Source organism: Phodopus roborovskii, unplaced genomic scaffold, assembly GCF_943737965.1.
Source record: "Phodopus roborovskii unplaced genomic scaffold, PHOROB, whole genome shotgun sequence".
NCBI lineage: Eukaryota > Metazoa > Chordata > Mammalia > Rodentia > Cricetidae > Phodopus > Phodopus roborovskii.
In genome coordinates, this window is record NW_026125489.1 from 1,517,309 (window position 1) to 1,538,958 (window position 21,650).

The 21,650-nt window shown below is 44.8% G+C and overlaps 1 protein-coding gene across 1 annotated transcript in view; it reads right to left on the reverse strand.

The window, feature by feature from the left end:
* The window catches only part of Zbtb39 (zinc finger and BTB domain containing 39), a 161,047-nt gene that overhangs the window by 56,235 nt on the left and 83,162 nt on the right, over positions 1-21,650 (reverse strand). The window lies entirely within an intron of this gene.

The following is a 21,650-nucleotide window of genomic DNA, read 5'->3' on the forward strand; positions in this document are numbered from 1 at the left end:
TCTTCATTATATGTGTATGTGAGTGTGTGTGTTTGGGTTTGGATGTAAGTAAGTGCACTCCCTCTGAAGCAGAGAAGGGGCTGTATTCCCTGGAACTGGGTTATAGGCTGTTGTGAACCTGCTTCAGATGGGCATCATGGATGAACTCAGGTTGTCTGCAAAGGGGTGTGCTTTCTTAACTAGTGAGCCATCTCTCCAGACCTCTTTGCTGGGTGGGGTAGGAGGTGCCAATTCCAGGTGGCGGGAGTGATCAGCTGGGAACACTATCCTCAGGCCATCTTTGAAGTGCTCAAAGTAGCCACGGTGTTACAAGGACAGCCAGGCTGGTCTCCAAAAGACGGGTTGCTCATTGACAGCTCCCTGCCCAAGCACAGGAAGTGCATAATAGCTGCCAAGCAGCAACAGCTTAGCTTACTCCAGGGAAAGTAAACGTTAAAGGGTGTTTACAATAAAGACCCAACTTAACTTTTTCGTTTTGAGGCAGGGTTGTACTATGCAACCCTGACTGGCCTGGAACTCACTTTGTACAACAGGCTGGCCTATAGACTGGACATCTGCCTTTGCTGCTCGAGAGCTCATTTTCACGGCTGTATTCACACACTGTATAGACTTAGTGCATTTTGCTCACACATTCATTAGCTGCCCCACATTTTGGTGGCTTTTTTATTTATTTTTTAGCTGCTATGAAAGTGTGGCTGCCAACAGTTGTATACAAGTTTTGTGTGAACATGTTTTCAATGTGAACATGTTTTCAATTCTTTATCAGACTCAATGCTGAGTCCATACGATGAATCTAAGTTTACCTTTTTAGGGAATTATCAGTGGGTTTCCCAAAGCAGCTGCCCCAGTGGGCAGAATTAGCTTTATTATATGCCATATTTGAGCCAAAATTTGTATGTTTGTGGTACTTAATTTTCTTGACAGTTGTTTTGTCAACGGTTAATATTTTGATATTTTCCAGCTAGGCATGATGGCATACATTATAATCTTAGGTCTCAAGATTCTCCATCTCCTGAGCTTCAGCTTCCAGCCCAGAGCACAGTGATCCCACCCTGTGATGAGCCGAAGCTTCCTTCTGCACAGAGCCCACCCTCATTCTCTTCCCACATTTAGAAGAGGCTGAGCCAACACTTGGTGACATTTATCAGTGGGTGACATTTGAAGTGTCCTTCTCTTTTTAGAGAGGGATCCTACTCATTATCCACGTTCCAAATGCAGACAGCCCTCCATTACCTTCCATCATGACTCCACGTGAGCGTGCTAGGTTTACTAAGCGTCTGTTTATTCAGTCTAGAAACCAGGTCACTCTCAGGCTGAAATCTGGGACATCGTCATGTTGACTGACCTCATGCATTATGATAAAATGCCTGGGGGACCTTGGTAGATTCCATGGCAGGGCCAGGGTGACCGAGTTGGGGGTGGGGGACAAACGTGCCAGGCAGACAGAGCTTAGTGAGGAGTTTTATTAGAAAGGGGAGGGAAGGAAAGAGAAAAGAGGTAAAGAGACACAGACAGAGAGAGGACAGAAGGGAAGAGGGAGACAGGAAATGTCCTGTCTGCCCCAGGGGAACAGCGGGAAAGAGAGAGAAAGAGAGTTAAGTGTGTGTGTGTGGGGGGGGGCGGATCTTTCTTTTAAAGGGTCCTTTGCACCTGCGTGCAGACTCCACAACCAGGAAACCCTGGGCTGACCAGGGCACTGCCTGAGTGCATTCTGCCAGCGTAATGCCTGGATCTTTACATCATGTAGTTCTTCGGACTTTGTCTAGGGTGTTTAGGGACCACAGGAAATCAAACCTTCAGGACTTTAGTCCTGCACCAGTCTCTCCAACGGCTCCTGATCTGGATTACACATTCCATCTCGTGACCTGAAGCCCCACCCTCCCTGCCAGCTTTTACCAGTTTCCCGGGATGCGCCCTAGTCACATTTTGACCTTAACCCTTGGTCCCAGTGTTTGCTTTAGCATTCTTCCTCTGTTTCTGAGAACTCTGTGTGGGACAGCCCAGGACTAGGGCAGCTGATCCTGCAGGGTCACGCATTATTAGCCTGCGCTCAATAGGTACACAGCGACATCCCTGCCCACATACTCTCCCGATCCCGCTTTCCATTCTGATGCTATACAGATGCTTAACTCTAATCTCTCCCGAAGTCACTGTTTGCATTGATTGGTGACTGAGGTGTTCACACTCTTCGAGAATTCTCCCTTGTGTCTTACTCCAGACAACTGGCCAGTCTGCTCTCCCCCTGCTCAGACACTGGCCATGCAGCCTCCTTACAGTTTTTCTTTTCTTTCGTTTTTTTTTTTTTTTTTTTTTTTTTTTTTTGTTTTATTTGGTTTTTCGAAACAGGGTTTCTCTGTATTGCTTTGGAGCCTGTCCTGGAACTCTCTCTGTAGACCAGACTGGCCTCAGACTTAGAGGCCCTCCTGTCTCTGCTTCCCGAGTGCTGGGATTAAAGGCATGCACCACCAATTCCTGGCTTCTTTGCAGTTGTTGGAGACTGCCTGGAGCATCTCCCTTCCTTTCCCTTCCACTGAGTGGCCACATTACAACCCAAGAGCTTCCCCCTACTCGTTAGTATCTTCAATCTGAAAGACACCGGGTTTTGGGAGAATAGATCTCATTTAAAAAGAAAAAAATTATTTAACTTAATTTTATTTGTGTTGGCATGAAGGTGTTAGATCCCCTGAAACAAGAATTACAGACAGTTGTGAGCTGCCATGTAGGTGCTGGGAATTGAACCTGGGTCCTCTGGAAGAGCAGCCAGTGCTCTTTACCATTGAGTCATCTCTCCTGCCCCAAATAGACCTTATTTTAAAAGCAGCAAATGCTTTCTCTCTCTCTCTCTCTCTCTGTGTGTGTGTGTGTGTGTGTGTGTGTATTCACACAGGTATGGATACACTTGCAAATGTGTGTGTGGAGGCCAGAGGACGGTCTTGAGAGCTGTCCTCAGGGATGTTCTCCATCTCTTTTGAGACAAGGTTTCTCATTGGCTTGGATGTTACCAATTAGGCTGTGCTGCCAATGATTCTCAGGAATCCTCCTGCCTCTACTTTCCCAACACTGGGATTACAAACACCTGCTGCCATCAGTGTTTCTATGTGGGTTCTGGGGTGGAGCTCAGGTCCTTGAGTTTTCAAGGCAAATGAATTAGCAACCGAGCTATGTACCTGGCCCAACGGATGCTGCTTGTTAAATTTAATAACATTTTAAAAAGATCTCTCTTCCTCCCTCCCTTGTATTTTTTGAGACAGGGTTTCTCTGTGTAGTCTTGGCTGTCCTGGAACTCGCTTTGTAGAGCAGGCTGGCCTCAAACTCCCAGAGACCCACCTGCCTTTGCCTCTCATGTGGTAGCATGGGTGGAGCTATTCTTTTTATGCAGTTCCTGAAGAGACCAGAAGAGGGAATCAGATCCCCCTGGAATTGCAGCTGGAGACCTTTGTGTGTGTGTGTGTGTGTGTGCTGTTATGTGGTTTCTGGGAACTGAACCCAGATCCTCTACAAAAGAAACAAGTGTTCCTAATTGCCAAGCCATCTCTCCAGCCCCTTTTTCTTAACTCTTTGAGGTCAAAGTGTTAGTGAAGACAAGAAATTAGACTGTTATACTTTCTGTTTTGGTTTTTCGAGACAGGGTTTTGCCACGTAGTCCTGGCTGTACTGGAACTCTCTCTATAGACCAGGCTGACCTCGAACTCACAGAGAGAGCTCCACCTGCCTCTGCCTCCCGAGTGCTGAGATTAAAGGTGTACACCACCACTGCTTGGCAGCTGTTCTAATTTCTGTTAATGTCACTTAATTGACCACTCTTTTATTTCCTTGTCTTGGAGTTTATAGTTGGAAGCAACTCTTTCTTTCCTGATTTCCCAGCATGATGGCTAAGATGCTCTTTGTCCTAGATGGGGCATTAGAAGAACAATAAACAATGACAGGAAGGTCAACTTAAGTGACAGGGACATTCGGAACCGAGCAAATAAAACCAATGATTAACTCCAGGGGAAAAAATGTGGAACTTGGAAATGATTGCATAATGATTATGTTGTGATGCTACATCCCATTCTGTCTAGTTTTTAGCCTTGCTACTTTGGAAGGGGAGAAACTGACAGATGAGACAGATTGAAATAACACGATCCACAAGAGGAATCAGCAGAAAATGATACCACCCCAATCAGAAATAAATAAAAACTGTCGGCTGAAGAATCCAAAGCATAGTCCTGTGTGGAGGGGGCTGGAGAGGGAAGGGACTGGATCTCTGGGGTTGTCTCCGTGTCTCTATAGGAATGCAGGCACATGTCAGTTAAGGAGACACATTCAGAGAAACGCGTCAGAGGGAGGTCATCCTTGCACTAAGACCGTGGAGTGTATCAAACAAACTTAGATGCCATGACATCAGGAGGTGACGTAAACTTATGGGACCCCCATCGTATGTGGTCCGTCATCGGTGCAGACCTTGTCATGTGGCATGCAACAGTGTCTGGCTGTCTGTGCGGCCCCATTATATTTGTAAAAACTACACTTCCAAATGCAGTTTTGTCACTTTTAGAAGCAACCTTGTGCTGCAAAACTTGGATTTGTGGTTTGGGGGAAGTACCAGAACTATAAAAAATAGAACAGCAAGTACCTCACTCTCAAAAAATAATTACTCTTAAGACTGCAGCTAACAATGTTTCCTCCCAGACCAGCAACTTAACCCAACACATTTCTTTTGCAACTCAAGATTCATTTGAACTCAGTCAGCCCACGCTGGGCATCACACCCAGCTACAGTGTTAGGTGCTAAGAAAGAGATGCAGCCCCCATCCTTTTATTCTGTTATAGGTTAGACTTACTGCAGGTGAAGCAATAGCAACATTTTTGATTGCCTTGAGACACCTTTGCATTACTTTTTAAAAATTACATTTGGTTTTTTATTCAGGGGAACGGGAACTACGGTGTGCACATAGAGACCAGACCGGCATGGCTGCAAGCAGCCATCCTCTTTACCCAAAGAGTCATCTCTCCAGGCCACCTTCATTTCTTATTAACAACACACCAAAGTTGTACCTGTTGAGCTTAACCCTTGCAGCCCCCAAAGTAACAGAATGTGAGGAATTCCACCAAGGCCAGTGATATACTTTCCAAAACAAGTGGACACAGTTCAATCAGTAATCTACTAAGTTTAATTCTTGGTATATAATTACCAAAAGAGATAACAGGCCTTGACGTGGTTAAGAGAGGAGCCCAGTTAGGCCAGTCATGGCTTCAGGGTAAAGGTAGAGCGGCAGTATAGTCATCCGATGACTTCCAGGTGACGGAGCCCTTGCCTCTTTATAACCCTCATAATTAAATGATAGGCTGAGCATGCTGGTAAATGCCTGTGATCGCTTGGAACACTGAGGCAGAAGGAATGGAGGAGCATTGATGAAGGATATAAAGTTATGGATGGCAAACAGGTGGAAAACATGCTTTGCACCCTGAATGGCTTGCTGGGTGGGCTCTGCAGCCCACTTAGCACTGTGGTTGCAAGATGGTACAAAGGGCTGACGGCACAGGCGCAGGTCCCTGAAGACGACCTCAGTCTCCTGGCCCAGTCCCTACTCGTAGAAGGTGGTTGCCGCTGTTGGTGGGGCAGACTTGGGGCCACAGGCACTAGGTAATTTTAAACACTGTGTCCGCCGATTTCCTGGGTGGAGGGTCCTGCAGGTTAGCATAGCATTTCTCCTGGGCAGGACAGCGTGGCACTTCAGGAAGCCCACTCCCCACCCTATCATGCCCATGCTGGCTTTCTTGGGGATTGACCTTGCCCTGATAAATGCACCATTTATGACACCTGTCTGTGACACTCAGGTCGGATTTCCTGTCAGCTGTCAGCTGATTGTCAGAAGCTGCTTGAAGTCTCAGCAAGTGACTCAATTCTCATGAGTAAGATGATAATGTGTGACTGTGGTTGGCAGAGGAGAGACAGAGAGAGAGGGAGAGAGAGGGGGGGGAATGAAGACCTCAAGGCCTAACCATGATGGCAGTGGCATCTACTAAATTTACCTCAAAACTTTGTGCTTGTTTTACTGTATTCGAATTGGCCCTAAATAATTCTTAAAAATGATCTTGTCACTGGAAAAACAAAAACAAAAACAAAAAACCCAAAACAACCAATCAACCAACCAAACAACAACAACAAAAACAAACTAGAATTGTAACCCCAGAACCAAATCCAGACTTGGCAGAATCCAAATACATAGCCTTTGAATGTTTGAACTGTGGCTTTACAGCCAAGCATGGTAGCTCATGCCTATAATGCCAGTATTTACACAGTAGAGACAGGAGGGTTATCAAAAGTCCTAGGCTAGCATTATCGAAAATAAAATTAACTATGAACACACAGAGGCACCATAAACACTCAAGCCAAAATCTCAGGTCTCCTCGGCCACCCTGGAGGTCAATGTCAAATCACTTGGAATGAAATAATTTTCTTCTTAGTGAATCTTAGATTTAGAACAGATTGCTTTTTTTTTTTTTTTTTTTTTTTTTTTTTTGAGGTAGGCCTCCTGTATCCTAGGCTAGATTTGAAGTTGCTATGTAGTTGAAAATGACCTTGGATTCTATCTTCTTGCCTCTGCCTCCCAATTCCTGGAATTACAGATAGATTCTACCACATCAGGTCATGAAAGTGTCATTTTTCCAGGGATAGTTACATAATGGGTTCCTGGGGCATCTGGTGTAAGCCATCATTAGTGGACTCAAGGTCCCCAGCATGACCTGTACCAACCACATTTAGCTGACTCATACCAGATAGTCATATCAGCGTCATGATGTCTTAACATGACTGGCCCACACATCGTTCTGTTACCTTCATTGTGCAAAGGTTATATGCAAACAGTATTCCATTTTGTGTAAGGGACTTGAATACTACCAAGGGTTTTAGAACCCAGTTCCCATGGATACCAAATGATTAACTATCTTTAAGAAGCCTTATTTTGGAAGTCACTGGACCTAGTTTTTAATCTACTTTAAGGACATAATGTTCTTGTCAATCATTAGCTCATTTGTGCATGCCGAGTCTCACTGTGGCAGGCATGGAGGGAGACCTCTCCCGCCTTGGCTTTGAAGATTTCTGGGGAGGCCCTAATCACAGCACGCTGTTTGCAGTAGGAGTGAGGTAACTCTTGCTCACCCTTAGTCAAGCCACTAAAGGATTATTGGTTTGGGTTCTGAGTAATTTAGTTCTTTGGCTTGAAAACAGGAAAGAGGAAAGAAGACAGTTAACTATAACATCCTAAAATCCCTAAAGACTAAGTAGTTACGGAACTGCTCCTTATGGATAAGTTCTGTCACTTATAGAACTTTACATATGTGTAGTGGTTTGGATGAGAGTGGCCTCCACACACTCAGATGTTTGGATGATTGGTCCCCGGCAGGTAGGACTGTTTGGGAAAGATCGGGAGGTGTGGCCTTGTTGGAGAAGGTGTGTCCCTTCGGGCAGGCTTGGAGGTTTAAAAAGTCCACACTTTTTCTATCTCACGGTTGTTTCCACATGTAAACTCTCAAATACTGTCTCAGTGCCATGACTGCCTGCCATGATGCTCATGGACTCACCCCATGTAACTAAGACAACAGGGAAGTAATTCACAGAGTCAGATCCCCAGCTCTTGGCTTTTTGAGACAGTTTTGATATACAGCTGAGTCTAGCCCTGTACTCACCATGTAGTTCAGACGATCCTCCTGCCTCTGGCTTTAAAGTGCTGGAATTATATTTTATTTCCCATTTAAAGGCTACTCTTTAATTTCTTTCACCTAAGGGGACTCTGAACTTGGGATCAATAATGTGCTTTTTTTTTTTTTGGTCAGCTTGACAAAAGCTAGAGTCGTTTGGAAGGAGTGGACATCACTTAAGAAAATGCCCCTGCCCCACTGGCCCGTAGGCAAGTCTAGTCTGTGGGGCATTTTCTTGACCACTGATTGATGGGAGAGGGCCCAGATTACTGCTTCAGGTCCTGTCCTCCAGTTCCTGCCATGACTTCCCTTCATGATGGACTGTGAGTTAAAATAAACCTTTTCCTCTCCAGGTTGCTTTTGGTCACCGTGTTTTATCACAGCAATAGAAAGCAAGCGAGGACAAACAACCAGAAGTACACTAGAGTATAAAAAGCAGTTCCTGGGCAGGAAGTCTATCTGCGGCTACAGTGAGGAATACTAAGACAACCTGAACCGGCTGGGCATGTTGGCCATGCCCGTAATCCCAGCACTTGAGAGGGGAAGGGAGAAGGGGCAGCAAAAGCTTAAGAACAGCCTTGGCTCTGCAGCAAGTTGTAGCCCAACCTGGATTGCTTAAGACCCTGTCTCAACAAAACCCCTCAAGCAGAGCTTAGAGATTAGCGTCCAATCGCCAGCACCCACATCTGTCTCCAGTACGTTGTCCTTTGACCTCCATGGGCTTGTCATGGGACAAATGGGGGCATGCATGCAAACACAAATACATGTGACTGTATAAACAAATAATGAACTGCAGAGAGGACTCAGTGGATAAGCACTGGCCACACAGGCCTTAGGATCAGGGCTCGGATCTGGTACCCCGGTAATTCCAGGCCTCGGGAGCTGGGGACAAGGGGTCCCTGGAGCAAGAAGGCCTAGCCAGGGCCAGTGGCCTTTGGGTGCCCTTGAGATACTCTGCCTCAAAAGAAGACTCCCAATGTCAATCTCAGGCCTCCACAGGTATGTCACACACATGTGTACCTCTACACACGAATACATACAACAGAAGTGAAAAAAAAAATAACATAAAAACCTCTTAAGTTCCTGTCTGGGTGAAAGTTGAACCCTAGCTAATCTTTCCTAATTGTTTACATATGATAGGGTCGGTCAAACAGTACAACACCCAATTCACATCCCATCGGGCAGCATTTAAGTAGCACACCAGGTTTTCCCCCTCTGATGCTTTCCAGTTCCTAATGGCAGCCAGTGTACAGATCTGAGTTTTATAAAATGCGTTTTGCCTGTAACCTAGAACCAGAAAGATTTGAATTACAAAACTGTTTTGTACAGCCACAAGTGGGTATTTAGCAATTGTGAGCGACACCTCAAGATGCTGTAGGAAGAGACTTCTGCAGGAAAGCCTCAAGGAGAGTGTTTGGAAAGAATGACGGGAACAGTCATTGGCTTTTAAAATCACAATTTTGTGATGACATTTCACTTTTCTGTGAGTCGAACTAACCTTTATAAAAGCTTGGTGGTGGTAGGGAACCCCGCTGCTTAATTAGAAAAACATGCAAGACTAGTACATTCGATTTACAAAAGAGAGACGTATCAACAAATAAATACAATGTGGTCTCTGCTGCTGAAGGAAATGCCAAGTAAAACAAGAATGTCTTAGCAATACCCAAGCAGCTGTTTGCTCTGTCCAGGGCTGGCAAGGCCTCAAAGGCCCTGGTGCTCACAACTGCAAGGTGGGGGAGTAGGGGCTGGGGGGGGGGCTGGGGAGGGGATGAGGAGGGGAAGGGCAGGCCCTCAGCTCCTGCAGGGTGGCTGTGTCTCTAGGGGACACAGCTGTGCACTGATCGTAACAAATCCTTTGCCATGACCGTCTTACTGGTTTTATAGTCATTATCGTTTGGGATGTGGTGTCACTATGTAGCCCAGGCTGGCCCTCAGGCTCCTCCTTCATCCTCCCAGATGTTAAGATTACAGGCAAGCATCATAAATGCCCAGCTTCTTATGAGTTTTGGTTCCCAACCATTCAGTGACCTTTGACTAAAAATAGAACCAGGAAGTGATTTGAGATGTTGGTTATTTCATTTTTTCAAAGAGCTTTGGAGCCAGCATTCAGCTTTGGAGCCAGCTAACGAAAAAAGATGTTTTTCGTTAGTGCTTCCCTCCATGAAAATTTCTCTGTCAACTGAAATTCTTTTTCTTTCTCTTCTCTGTTCTGTTTAGCATCTGTCAACTCCATGCTCAATCCCTCTATTGACTTCCTTTTTTGTTGACATGATTTTGCCAAAGATAATATGGCCTCTTTGAAAAATCTCCCTCCCCAAACTGGCCATTTTAGACCCAATTATTTTTCCATTTGATTCTGTTCTTTAGGGAAACCAGATCCCCTTAGAGGGAGCCCAGACCCCTTCTCAGGCCAAGGCTGTACGGTTGTGGCTCCTCTGGCATCAGAATCTCCACTCTCTTGTGAATTGAATTCTCTGATCTGGTTGATGTTGCAAGTGTCCTGTTCGCAGTTTGCCAAGTCTTTTGAGTTAGTGGGAATGCAGGATTCCTGGCAACAGCTGCAGGTTATTTTTAAGGTACCAGGAAGGGCTTCTAGGATTATCTAGAACCAGTACCTGGATTCCATCTTTTTTCTACTTCTTTGTACATTTAGATGAGGGAAGCTTTTTTGCTTTGTTTTGTTTTTCGAGATAATATTTCTCTGTGTAGTCCTGGCTATCCTGGAACTCACTCTGTAGACCAGGCTGGCCTTGAACTCATGGAGATTCTTCTGCCTCTGCCTCCCGAGGGCTGGGATTAAAGGTGTACACCACCACTTGGCTTATGGTTACACTCTTATGGAAAATTATGATTTACTTGCAGAAAATGAAGACTTTTCTTATTTTCCCTAGCACTCCTGCATGGCATAGAAGGATTAAGTCAGGATGTTTGGATAAAAATGTGTCATAGAATGTGTGATTTTTAAAAATGATTGTTTGAGTTCCTGATTTGGATTTTATTTTTCTTTAAAACCACTGAGATATGGGCATATAACCCAGTGGTAGAATATTTGCCTAACATATGTGAGGTCTTGTGTTCAACCCACAATACCATCACCACCATTCCTACACCCACCCCCCCCAAAAAAAAATCATTAAATAAATTTTATCTTGGCAACTCATCCAAAGGTCTAACTTATTCTATGGGGCAGAGACAGCCAATTTTGGACCGTAATACACAGGCACCCTCTTCCTTGTAATAATGGAACTTCAGGTTGAGGACATGGCTGCCTAGAATGAAGACCAGTTTTAGCCTTTCTCAAGGTGTGTCTTAAGTTCCAGGCAGTTCCTGCTTGAACAAGAGGATTACGAAAAATGTGCCTTGCCCCAAGGGAGCAGAAACCTGGCCTCTCTTTCCTCCTTCCAGCTGGCTGGTGTCATCTTGCAACAGAGAATGGCAGAGTAAAAAGACATAAGACAGAAAATAACACAGGTGCAAGAAAACAATTGTCATATATGTTATCCACTGAGAGTTTGGGTGCCGTGACACACAGCCCGGAGCTCCTCGCTTTACGTTGTAGGTCAGAAACAACATTTGCTTCCCTGTCTGTCTTTCTGGGAAATTCTCTTACCACATCATCTAAGTGGAAGATGTTATCATTTTGGATATCGCATCTGCTCCGAACATTAATGTATGTGTATGTGTGTAAGTGCATGTGTGTAAGTGCATTGTGTAAGTGTATGTGTGTAAATGTATGTGTGTAAATGTATATGTGTAAATGTATGTGTATGTGTGTATTAGTTAGGAACCAGCCTTTTTTCCAGGCTAGGCCAGTGCTAGAATCCTGAACCACTGTGTATTGATCAGAATCAATGGCTTCAGGTATTGATACCTAACAAGGATTTGAGCTTGGCTCTAGTGAGGGCAAGTCTGAACTCTAGTATGATGATAGAACTATGAGGTGTGAGTGGGAAACTACTGTGGTTTGTCCCACCTGATGCTTATGTTGAATTTAATTAAGAGGTCAGACATGGAACCTTTGCTTAGTAACTGGGGCTCTTGCTCTCTTGAATGGATTGGTCCATCCAGTGACTAAGGATGGATTAAGGATTGAATGGGCTACCTGGAAAGTGGGCCTGAAATTGAAACCAGTTTGGTTAGTCTCTCCCTTGCCTTGCCAGCCCCACCTCAGGACTCTGAGAAGAGAGATGGTCATCAATGCTACTCTTTGACCTTGGATTGGAACTGTGAGCTAAAATAGACCTCTTCCTTTGTAACTCATCCAGTCTTTGAATGTCCTAATTAGAGTTTCTCTTGCTGTCATAAAACACCATGACCAAAAGCAACGGAGGAGGAAAAGGGTTTATTTCAGCTGACACTTCCAGGTCAATCTGTCACTGAGGAACTCAGGGCAGGAACTAAAGTAGGCTTGGGAGGGTGCTGCTAAATACCTTACTCAGTTTGCTTGTTTACATAGCCAGGGACCACCTGCCTTGGAGATGGCACCACCCACAGTGGGCTGGGCCTCCCAACCTGTCATCAAACAAGAAAAGGCTGTACATATTTGCTTACACGCAACTTGATATTTTTTTCTCAATTAAGGATCCTTTCCCCAAATAACTCCGGCTCATAACACATCCTGGTGCAGATTTACTGTAGGCGATCGTTGTTAACGCCTTTGCTCTTTATAATGACCCGGTTTTGCTATGATCACCCTTGCTTTGCTTGAGAGAAAACCCGAAGCGCAGAGCAGTTTATACTTGCCTGAAGGTCACGGTGACTAAATGGCAGAGGAAGATTTAAACTCTGGGACTATAATTGTAAAGTATGGTTAGAAAGGTGTGGCTTGCTCTGCCTAAGCAGTTCCAAGGCGAGGGTTTAGTCTTGTAATCCTTCCTAATTACCTCTCACAGCTGCCTCCCGTGAAGAAAGTCTGGGGATACCAGATGACTTCTAACTCTGCATTTAACCTGCTCAGTTCAGTCAGTGGGCAGAGGGCCACGTGTTCGATGACTTTAGGGAGCACGAGGGAAATTGGGGTGTGTGTGTGAGTAAATGGGGACCCACTATTGAAGACAAGATGCTGGCCCTCTTGCTTGGCCTGGGCTCTCTAGCTCCATTCTCTCTCCCTCCCTCTCTGAGCACCCCCCCACACACACACACATGTGTGCACGCGTGTGTGCGTTTGTGCACGTGTGTGCATGTGTGTGTGTGTTTTGTGCACAGGCATGTGGAGTCTAAAGGCTGAGCCTTGATTGCTCATTTGAAACAGCCTCTCACTGCCCTGGGCACTCACTAATTGGCTAGACCTGGACACTCACTTAATCTCTAAATAGTCCTGGAGATCTGCCCAGTTCTGCTCATCCCTGTGTGTAGGGTGACAGATGCATGCATCGGTGTCCAGCATTTAATGTGGGTGTGGAGGACCTGAACTCAGGTCTAAACACTTGCCTGGACTGAGCCATCTCCCCAACCCCAACATGATCTCTTTTTCAAAGCTCTTGTATATGTGTTATAGCACGTGTGTCCTACTATCGCCTCTTGGGGAGACATTGTTTTTCCTACTTCATTGGGAAACTGGCTGACTCATGAGGAATTAATAGCTTGTCTAAGAGCACACAGAATTTTAATGGAGGGATCTGGATTTCAACTCTCATATACCATTGCAACAGCGTTGTGTCAGGGCTATGAACAAAGAACTGGAATGAGGAGGTAAGACCCATCCAAAAACATTCAAATGAACTGGGTGTAGTAACTCACACCTATAATCACAGTATGACCAAGGCAGGAGTCTGCCGTAGGTTCTCAGCCTGGGCTACATAGTGATTTCCAGGCTAGCTCAGTCTACACACTGGGATTCTGTCTCATAAAACAAACAGCAGAATGCTAAAATGATCTAGCATGAAAGCAAATTTCTTTCCATAGGACATGAATGCTGTGTATAAAGGAACTTGATTAAATTGTGCTGTAAAAAGAACACATTGTATGGAATCATTTGTATTTAGATAAAGCATGACTAACTGGAATTAGATGTCCACTTGGATCTAAAAGTAATGTTCCTGTGAATAAAGTAAGAGCAAAACTTATGGGCAGAGGCTGTAGCTCAATGGTAGGGGACTTGTCTAGCATGTGCAAGGCCCAGGGTTCAACACTAAGTAAGGTGTGAGGGGAATTGAGACAGGGTTTCTCTGAGTAACAGTCCTGGCTGTCCTGGAACTATCTTTATAGACTCGCTGGCCTTGAATTCACAAAGATCCACCTGCCTCTGTCTCCCAAGTGCTGGGATTAAAGGCATGTGCCACCACCTGGCTCCAAATTACTATTTAGGTGCCGCTTTCTCTCTCTCTCTCTTTTGAGGCAGGGTTTGTCAGTGCCTTTGGGGGCTGTCCTGAAACTATTTTTGTAGACCAGGCTGGTCTCAGACTCACAGAGATCCGCCTGCCTCTGCCTCCAGAGTACTGGGACTAAAGCTGTGTGCTACTACCTCCCAGCTTGATGCTGCTTTCTTATTAGGAATGCTGGCGCCATCTTCTCATGGCAGGAGGTTGTTTGGAATAAAAGGGCATCCAGCTTAGGAGAAAGCAAACCAGAGTCATGTTTAGTTCTCTCTGCTGTTCCTTCATTCACTGACAGCTACAGTGATGCTCATTGTCTGTTTTGGTGACATCCGAGGTCATCAACTCACAGCCAGCAGCTCCAAGCCTTACGTGTGCAGCTGTCTGTCCAGCAGGGTCCCAAACCTGAGTCACATCTCACCATTAAATCATCTATGTCTCAGGGTTGATTCACCCAGCTCCTGCCTCACCACCTGAGGTGCTAGATGCCATGTAGGACCCCTTCAGTAGTGAGATCCACATATGGGCCAGTGAGATGACTCTGTGGGAAAAACGCATTTGCCACCAAGCCTAAGATCCTCGTTTGATATCTGGGACACACAGGGTAGAAAACTGACTCCTCCAAGTTGTCTTCTGAACCCCCCCAAGCATGGTGTGCACATATCCACGATAAATAAACATTTTAAAGAAACAAAGGTTTTAAAAAGCAGATCTTTCCTTTCCCAGCACAATTAGGAAGAAGATTAACCAGAGACATTTGTCATCTCTCCTTGTGTTCAAAGCCGTCTGAGGTTGTTAGTTCTGCTTCTGAAATCATACAATTCATTTCATCTGCATCTCATCAGAAATTCCATGAGGAACATTTTGCTTGCTGTCCTGACTTTGCCACTAACCGTCTGTAGTGTTTGATTGAGTACAGAGGCAATGGGCACATTGACCTTATGTAGAGCTGCCTCAAAAAAGGCTGGCCAGGCAAGAGCAACCACTTTCCGGCACCTGGGCTCTTATTTTAATTCCCACCTTTTCTTGAGGTTAAGGGGAGAGTTCCCTGGACATCTGGGAATTCGATGAGATTCCAAGGAGGGGGGGAGCAATCATATCCCCCAGGATAGAAAAATTTCTGGAAGGGCAGTGGCTAATGAGGGATGAGCTGGAAGAGAGGTTGTCGGGGAGGCGTCATGGAAATGGAGGGTAGGTCCATCTCTCCCTGCTGTTCCTAGCAGATAGACAGAGAAGAAATAAAGCAAGGGTGTGGTAGAGAATAGGTTCTAGAACTCAGTGTGCTCTGCCAGTCACGTGTAGGGCAGCTATTGAGTGACACTCTCTGAGCCTAGTCTCTTCCTCCTTGAAACTAGAACATTAATCTCTGCTGCTCTGAGGTGACAGCCGTGGAAGTATTTGAGAAACTTCAGGCTCCACAGTGTTAGGCATCTGACTACTTAGCAGCTCTGCAAACTTCCTGGTCCTCAGTTTCCTTCTCTATAGATCACAAGTGATGTCCTGGTACTTGTTACAGAAGATTAAACAAAGTAAATGTGTGTGTGGAAAACAGCTCAGTGCTTGAGACTATGTTCTGTCCAATAAATGTTAGTTATTATTATTTTTCTTATTGTGACATGTCTTTCATTAGCTCCGGACTCGCATCTCTCTCTAGTTCATTCCATATCGTCCCCTCGGTGTAGCAGAAGTGGCCTTCCTAATGGTAAGCCAGCACAAAGCAATCCTGGGGGCTAGGGTTGGGGAGGGGCAAGACCAAGGAGGACAAGGGAACTTTCTAATAATGACAGAAGCAGTCTGATCTCATGGGTGCTGTTGCTAGGTATATTTATATAGCAACACTTGGGTTGATCCCCGGCACTGAAAACAAAAACCAACAGCCTTCTTTAAATCCTACACTTAAATGAATACGTTTTTATGTAAATGTTTTTCCTGTATGAATTTTTTGTTTGAAAATGTCACAATGAAACCGCATTGTGTTGTATAACCCATGACAATAAGTAAATCAATTTAAACCTACATAAGGTTGATCAGATTACATTACTTCCCTGCTTTAAAAACACAGGAGGAGGAGCCTGGAGGTAATGGCACACGCCTTTGACCCCAGCACTCTGGAGGCAGATGCAGGGGGATCTCTGTGAGTTGGAGGCCTGACTGGTCTACAGAGCACAGAGTGACTGCCAGGATGGGCAGCAAAGCTATACAGAGAAACCCTATCTCAGAAAACAAAAAAAACAAAACAAACGGAAATGAACCAAAAACAAAGGGAGGTGGAGTTGGAGAGATAGCTCAGCGGTTATGAGCACTGCTGCTCTTCCAGAGGACCCAGGTTCAGTTCCCAGCACCCACATGGCAGCTCACAACTGTCTGTAACTCCAATTCTAGGGGATCCCACGCCCTCACACAGACACATGTGAAAGCAGAACACCAATGGACATAAAATAAAAATTATATTTAAAAAAAAAAAGGAAAAGGGAAGGGATTTGTAGTGAGGGAGGTTGACAGGTGAGAATAATCAGAATGCATTTTATTCATGTATGAAAATGTTAAAGGACAAATTTAATTAATACGAGTATGAGGAATGGATAACTAACACTTAGGGCCTTTTGGAACCCTACTCCTGTAAATGTTTCTTAATATAGATTTATAATATTTAATTATATATAATAAAGAGTTTAACCAGACTTACACCATAAAGGGAGGATAATGCCTCAAATTAGATACACCACACATTACCAAATAAAACCTCCAGTACCCAGAATGGATTACCTCCTTTTGAGTTGTTGGCCAATAGTTCCCATAGACCCCTGCCCCACAAACATTACAGGCTACAGCCAATGCTCTTGGTCTCACTCCAGAGCTTCATGGTGAGGCCCTATTGTGGAAGATATTACATACTTGAGTCACAGGACATGGAGAAATCTAACTGGTACTCAGTCGGGAGCTTTATACCTATTGGCTTGCGTTCATCCGTCATAACATACTTTCTTTTAGGTCACCAGCCAGCTCCCAAATCATGATACAGAGACTTCTTGTTAGTTGTGAATGCTCGGCCTCCTCTTAGCTCTTGTTTTAATCTGCTTCTCTTCATCTGTGTTCTGTCTCTGGACTTTTTAACCTTACTTTCATTCTGTCTAGCTAGCTGGCAGCTTCCTGGCTTCTGGTCCCAGGCATCTCCTTCATCTCTCTCCTCTCTCTTTCTCACAGCATGAGCCTAGATTTCTCCTACTTATTTTCTCTGCCTGCCAGCCCCTCCTATCCCTCTACTCCCTAGCTATTGGTCATTCTGCTTTTTATTAGACAAATCGGGGGCCTTAGGCAGGCAAAGTGAAACATCTTTACACAGTTAAACAAAAGCACCACATCTTTGCCTAGTTAGACAAATGCAGCATAAACAAATTTAACACACCTTTAATAGTTAAGGTAATATACCAGACAATACATAGTACTGGAAAGTGCAGACAGGCAGAGAAAAGGAATCAGCATCAATCTCACCCAGCTATGGACCCTGCCAGTTATAACAACAGTCTGCCTGGCAAGGTACGCCCCCTGGTGCAATAGTAGCACCAGTACAAAGATGGGCTTGAAGGCCCATATGTAACCCATATCTGACCCTGCCAACAAGGCCAAGAACCTGTGGCCATAGGTCGCTAGGGGGAAATCTACTACTGTTATTCTTGTCAGTGGCCACTGCAAATGAAAAACTCAATAAACTGTTGCAATAACCATAAAATCGGTACGTCATTCAACCCTCATCTTCTGCAGGAGATGACAAGAAACAGAAACTCAGGACTGGTTGCCATACAGAGAGTTAAGAGGCATGGGAATGCTCAGCCCTAAATGGAATGTCTGTGTCCTGGAGCCTCTCTTGTCAAAGCTCAGGGGTCCACGAGGAAGGGGAAGGCAGAAAAGATGGACCAGCCAGAGGTGCCAGGTGACTTCAGGGAAACTTTCCCACATACAACAGGGTCAAAGATTCCAGAACAGAGAGAAGGAGTGGGCTTGAGCTCCCACCCTAGCCGAGGAGCCACTGGAGTTTCAATGCTGCTGGGACAGGGAAACTCAGTTTCTTCCATGAGTGACGTCTGCTATATTGACCACCCTCCAGGACATAAGCTGAACTGTGAACCCATGTTTTGTTTTAAGATAGAGACCATGGACTTGGGTAGGGAGGTGGCGGAGGACTGGGGGAGGGAGGTGAGCATGATAGAAATATATTGCATGAAGCTATCAAAGACTAAATAAAACTTTTTTTTCTGAGACAGGATCTCAATTTATACCCCTGGCTGCCCTGGAATTCACTATATAAACAAAGTTAGCCTTGAATTCATGGAGATCCACCAGCCTCTGCCTCCTGAGTGCTGGGATTAAAGGTGTGAAGGCTGGGCTACTTTACCTGGTCTCAAAAAAAGTTTTAAAGAAATAATTGGTTTTTGTTTTTAAAGGAAAACACCTGTTACTTTGTATTCTGACTTAATAAGAATTATACTAAGCATCAAAAAAAAAAAAAAAAAAAAAAAAAAAAAAAAGGCAATTTAAAACTAGGAAAATAGCTACAAAAAAAAGATCACCACCATCCTAACATGGGCAATTTAAAACTAGGAAAATAGCTACAAAAAAAAAAGATCACCACCATCCTAACATGAGATGAAAGTAAAATATGACATTGAAGTGACTAAGAATCTCCGTTCACAAACTCAAAAATGCTTCAGCTACTGTAAGCACTGCCTGGGACAAGGGACAAGAGAATGAAGAAAGGGGAAGAGCTGGGTTGGGTGGGATAGGTTCTCTCTGATGGAGTGGCACTCTGTGGTGGAGTGGTACCTGTCCTATACCAATTGTTGCACCCCCAGAATGGAAGCCCTGTACTTCTTACAGCACAGGGAGGAGTTAGCTAGTCTGGGTGGGAGGTCTCTGCAGGGGAGCACTCTGGGGAGAAATGGCTTGTGGCCATTAGTCTGCACAAATTGCCAACATCCACACACATGGACCAAAGGAAGGCTTTGCCAAGACCCATGGTTACGAGGCGTTGGCCCCTGTCAATAATACATATTCACTTGGGACTTCATCCATGCCTTTACCATTCTCTCGAGGCTTCCTCAGATTCCCACAGAGGAGTACCTTTCTAACCGACACACTGAAGAACTGTTTTTCCTTGCTGAAATGATTCAGGTTGAGCCCGAGGTTTCCTGCGTGCTAGGGGAGGTGCTTACTATTGAGCTACACTCCCACCTTCTAAAATGAAATCTTCTACCTACACAGGTTACTCAAAAAAATGTCTGTGGGGCAGTGCATAAACCTTTTACTGCGTGACTCTTACAGCCTTCCTGCCTTGTAGGGTGGGACGCGTGAGTACCTGTGACATGACCCAGGTCCTCATCTACTGAGCACACACACGGCGTAGCTGGGATTAGGGGTATGTACCACTATGTATGCCTGAAGCTTCTATGCCCTTAGTGGAGAACATTTATTATTTTTCACATTTGCTCAGCCCTATTGGTAGCTTAGAGGAAGGAGTTTTGAACGTCTCGGGGCAGTAAGCATCATGACAGCTCCCCCAACACCCCTTCTCCTATGGCCAAACTACACAGTTTATGTCAACTAGAACCCTAATTGGAGATGGGCTCAGGGATGGACAAGACTAAGCCACTTTGAGTCCCTGGGATTTGTAGGTTGTTTCTTTTAAGCCACCAACCAGCTCCCAAATCATGACTTCTTATTAGCTTTGAATGCTTGGCCTCACCTTATGCTCATTTCTTGCCAGCTCTTGTAACCGAACCTGTTTCTCTTTCTCTACATTTGGTCCATGGGCTTTTTAACCGTTCTTACCTTCTGTGTGTCTTGCTTTTACTGCTTCTTGTATCTGGCTGGCGTCTGCCTGGCTTCTGGTCCCAGACATGTCCCTGAATTTCTCCCTCGTTCTTTCTGTTCTGTCCATTCTCTTTTTTCAAGCCTAGATTTTTCCTATGTATTCTTTCTGCCTACCAACCCCACCTATCTCCTTCCTGCCCAGCTATTGGCGGTTCAGCTTTTTATTAGGCCAACCAGGTGGCTTAGGCAGGCAACGTGAAACACATCTTTACAAAATTAATCAAATGCAGCAGAAACAAATGTAGCACACCTTTACGCCATTATAGTAATATTCCACAGCCTGAACAAATGTAACACCTCATTGCCAGGTTAACATAATAATCCACAACAGGAATCCCATGAGAAGCCTTGATGGGGGCTCTGAGGAAACACCTTTCCGTATCCAGAACACCATAGAAAGCAAGTTGTTTCCCCTGTGAGTCAGGAGTGAAGAAACATTAGCAGTCCTGCCTCTGAGGTGAAGCAGGCAGAGCCAAGCCTGGGGGGTGGGTGGCGTGGGGGGGGTTGCTGAGCCTTGCTCTCACTATTTAACACTTAGGCCAAGTGGAGCGGGCTTTCTGTGGTTTCTTCCTCAGTTCTTTCTACCAGAATCAGAAGTTGGTGCTGGGAATAGAGGTGACAAACTGTAGTGGATTTTATAGTGTGCCCCTCCTTTCCCAGGGATGGGAACGCTAATTCCTAGAATCTGTGACAACTGCCTGATTTGGGAGGAGTTTGCAGAAATAACTAAAGTCACGTTTATCTCCAACCTCAAACCAGATGTTGATGAAACATAAGACATTTTGACTTTAGAGAATCATATTTGAGTTTTATTGCATAAAGTCAAGATTTTTTTAACATTTTTACTTATTTATTTATTTCATCGTTGTTATTCTTGGGACTGGTGGCACATGTCTGTAGTCCCAGCACTCTGAGAGTGGAGGCAGGAGAATCACGAGTTTGAGGAAATGTTGAAATTACAGCAAGTTCAAGGCCAGCCTGAGCTACTTGGTAAAGTCCTAACTGAAAGTCTGAGGCTGGAGATGTGGCTCAGCGGTAGAGTGATTTTTCAAGAATGACCAAGATCTGGGTTTGATACTCAGTATCTCAAAAAAATCGTTCCCTTTCAGCAAAAGCTCATATAACCCAGAAGTTCATGGCTGTTTTTAAGAACATGTATTACTCAGGTCCATGACATAGTTGAAGACATTAAAGTTATTCTCCTATAGTTAGAAAAAGGAATCTGAATATTTGAGCTCTGTTTGGCCACCGAGCTGGGGGCCTTTGGGTAAATTACTTCCCACTCTGAGCATATTAGCTGATTTTCATCTGGGATTCCCAGCGGTTCCCAGGTACATAGGAACATCGGCTCACCTGAGTCCTTGGTAGCAGTTCATAGTGCTGGCCTCTGCCTTGGGTTTATTGAATCAGGTTGTCTAACATTAATATTCATATGTATTTTTTTCCTGGGTTTATTTGTTTCTTGAGACACTGTCTTATTTTTCAATCTGCTCTTCCCTTGAACTCACAAAAATCCTCCTGCCTTAGTCACAAGTGTTGGTATTACTGGCATGAGACACCTTGCCCAGCTTCTATATATGTACATTCCTGGTGCCTTTGGAGATCAGTAAAGGGCATCAGATCCCCTGGAACTGGAATTGCCGATGGTTGTGAGACACCATTCGGACAGTGGGAATCTAACCCAGATCCTCTGGCTCTGAGCTGCCTCTCCAGCATCCATATGCACTTTAATTAATTGAGTGGTTAGGATGGAGTCCAGGTTTGGGAACTGTAATATTGTAACTCC